This window comes from Cololabis saira, chromosome 23, assembly GCF_033807715.1.
Source record: "Cololabis saira isolate AMF1-May2022 chromosome 23, fColSai1.1, whole genome shotgun sequence".
Lineage (NCBI taxonomy): Eukaryota > Metazoa > Chordata > Actinopteri > Beloniformes > Belonidae > Cololabis > Cololabis saira.
The window spans coordinates 3,457,001-3,460,248 of NC_084609.1; positions in this window are offsets into that span (position 1 = coordinate 3,457,001).

Consider the following 3,248-nt stretch of genomic DNA (forward strand, 5'->3'; position numbering starts at 1 on the left):
TTAGCATTAAAACTTCTAGGTTTCATATAAGAATACAAGCAGTGAGGAACCTGCAGAAATGATGTCAGTAAGAGACCAATATCAGTCATGGTTGTTTCCATGTTATAAGCTTCTTTAAAATAATTTTCCCTTGTTTTTGACAGATTTATTGTCCACTAGCAATTACTAATCACATTAATTAGACATTATGGATAAAAATATATACAGGACTGTCTCAAAAAATTAGAATATTGTGATTTTCTGTAATGCAATTACAAAAACAAAAATGTCATACATTGTGGATTCATTACAAATCAACTGAAATATTGCAAGCCTTTTATTATTTTAATATTGCTGATCATGGCTTACAGCTTAAGAAAACTCAAATATCCTATCTCAAAAAATGAGAATATTCTGGGAATCTTAATCTTAAACTGTAAGCCATAATCAGCAATATTAAAATAATAAAAGGCTTGCAATATTTCAGTTGATTTGTAATGAATCCAGAATGTATGACATTTTTGTTTTTTTAATTGCATTACAGAAAATAAAGAACTTTATCACAATATTCTAATTTTCTGAGACAGTCCTGTATATGTAAGAAATAAAAGAAGATTCCATTCTGTTTTTTTGAATATCTGAAGTTAATTTTACTAAACAAGTTCAAACTATGATTGAATTGATTTCTGGCGTGCATTCATCATGATTCAGACTGCACCGCCAGATAAGAAACTGCAGAAAGCACACATGAATTCCCCTATAATACTCTGTAATTACTCTGACAGACCACAGGTTTTGAAGGGTTGCATTCTTGGGCAGCTGGTCAGCAGCGCGGGGGCTCCAGGGGATTGTATTCTCACTGTTTCTCTTCACTCTGTACATCTCAGACTCCCAGTAAAAGTATGTCTACATAAAGAGTTCTGTGTACGTAAATACTCAGATGGCTGTGAATTAGTGGGATCTGTCGGCCACAGAGAGGAGGCGGAGAAAAAACTTTCTGGCATGGTGTTAGAAAAAAAATCCCCTAACTTTTGAATGTCAACAAGAACCAGGAAGATTTAAAAAAAAAATATTTCTTAGTTTATTTAAAAGGGACAATGCACATTATTCAACATTTCCAGTTTAGTATGGATGTAAATGGGCCAGAGTTAGAGAAATAGCTCATTTTCATCAGTATTCCCTTGTCAGGTCAGTGCTACAACATCATATAAGAAATCGTATATTTGTGCTATTCTATTTTATTTTGTACTATTTTATTTTATACTTATTCTACTTTTTACTTAAATTTTTTTTGAAGGAAAACACCAATCCGTGCTGCTTTTTTATTTCGTTGTATGTCTCGTTTAATGACAATAAAACATCTGAATCTGAATAACAATATACAGGACTGTCTCAGAAAATTAGAATATTGTGATAAAGTTCTTTATTTTCTGTAACGCAATTAAAAAAACACAAATGTCATACATTCTGGATTCATTACAAATCAACTGAAATATTGCAAGCCTTTTATTATTTTAATATTGCTGATTATGGCTTACAGTTTAAGATTAAGATTCCCAGAAATATTCAAATTTTTTGAGATAGGATATTTGAGTTTTCTTTTTGTAATTGCATTACAGAAAATCACAATATTCTAATTTTCTGAGACAGTCCTGTAGATCAGAAAGCGTGCATACATTTAAGAGTGTAACCTATTCAGGTTATTCAAGGTTATTCATGGCTACAAGATTGATCAGTTTTGATCCATTGAGTCTAAGTTTAAAAGTTGCCATATCTCACAAGGAAGACTATTCCAGTAGTTAGAGGCCGTTACAGAGAAGACTGTTCCCCAAATGCACAATGCCTATGTTGTACAATACAGTCTCCTCCAGTTGTTAGCCCACGTAATATCTTAAAAACTATCAAAATTGAATAAATTATACTTATTAAAGGAGCCGTCTGTAAGAAATGTCCAAAACTGGTACTGCAGTCACTTTCAAAATATTGTTGAGCGGCGTGTACCCTCCCCCTCCTCCCCCCGACCAGAGGTTGCCAGGTAGGCTGCAGAATGCAGCAGGAACGTAGGCTGCCATGGCTGCCATAATTAGAGCCGAGCTGGCAACCCGGATGCCGAAACAATACTGACTTGGTGATTGGGAGATAGGTGGAGGGTGGAGCTTCAGAAACAATACTGACTTGGTGATTGGGAGATAGGTGGAGGGTGGAGCTTCAGAAACAATACTGACTTGGTGATTGGGAGATAGGTGGAGGGTGGAGCTTCAGAAACAATACTGACTTGGTGATTGGGAGATAGGTGGAGGGTGGAGCTTCAGAAACAATACTGACTTGGTGATTGGGAGATAGGTGGAGGGTGGAGCTTCAGAAACAATACTGACTTGGTGATTGGGAGATAGGTGGAGGGTGGAGCTTCAGAAACAATACTGACTTGGTGATTGGGAGATAGGTGGAGGGTGGAGCTTCAGAAACAATACTGACTTGGTGATTGGGAGATAGGTGGAGGGTGGAGCTTCAGAAACAATACTGACTTGGTGATTGGGAGATAGGTGGAGGGTGGAGCTTCAGAAACAATACTGACTTGGTGATTGGGATATAGGTGGAGGGTGGAGCTTCAGAAACAATACTGACTTGGTGATTGGGAGATAGGTGGAGGGTGGAGCTTCAGAAACAATACTGACTTGGTGATTGGGAGATAGGTGGAGGGTGGAGCTTCAGAAACAATACTGACTTGGTGATTGGGAGATAGGTGGAGGGTGGAGCTTCAGAAACAATACTGACTTGGTGATTGGGAGATAGGTGGAGGGTGGAGCTTCAGAAACAATACTGACTTGGTGATTGGGAGATAGGTGGAGGGTGGAGCTTCAGAAACAATACTGACTTGGTGATTGGGAGATAGGTGGAGGGTGGAGCTTCAGAAACAATACTGACTTGGTGATTGGGAGATAGGTGGAGGGTGGAGCTTCAGAAACAATAGTGACTTGGTGATTGGGAGATAGGTGGAGGGTGGAGCTTCAGAAACAATACTGACTTGGTGATTGGGAGATATGTGGAGGGTGGAGCTTCAGAAACAATACTGACTTGGTGATTGGGAGATAGGTGGAGGGTGGAGCTTCAGAAACAATACTGACTTGGTGATTGGGAGATAGGTGGAGGGTGGAGCTTCAGAAACAATACTGACTTGGTGATTGGGAGATAGGTGGAGGGTGGAGCTTCAGAAACAATACTGACTTGGTGATTGGGAGATAGGTGGAGGGTGGAGCTTCAGAAACAAT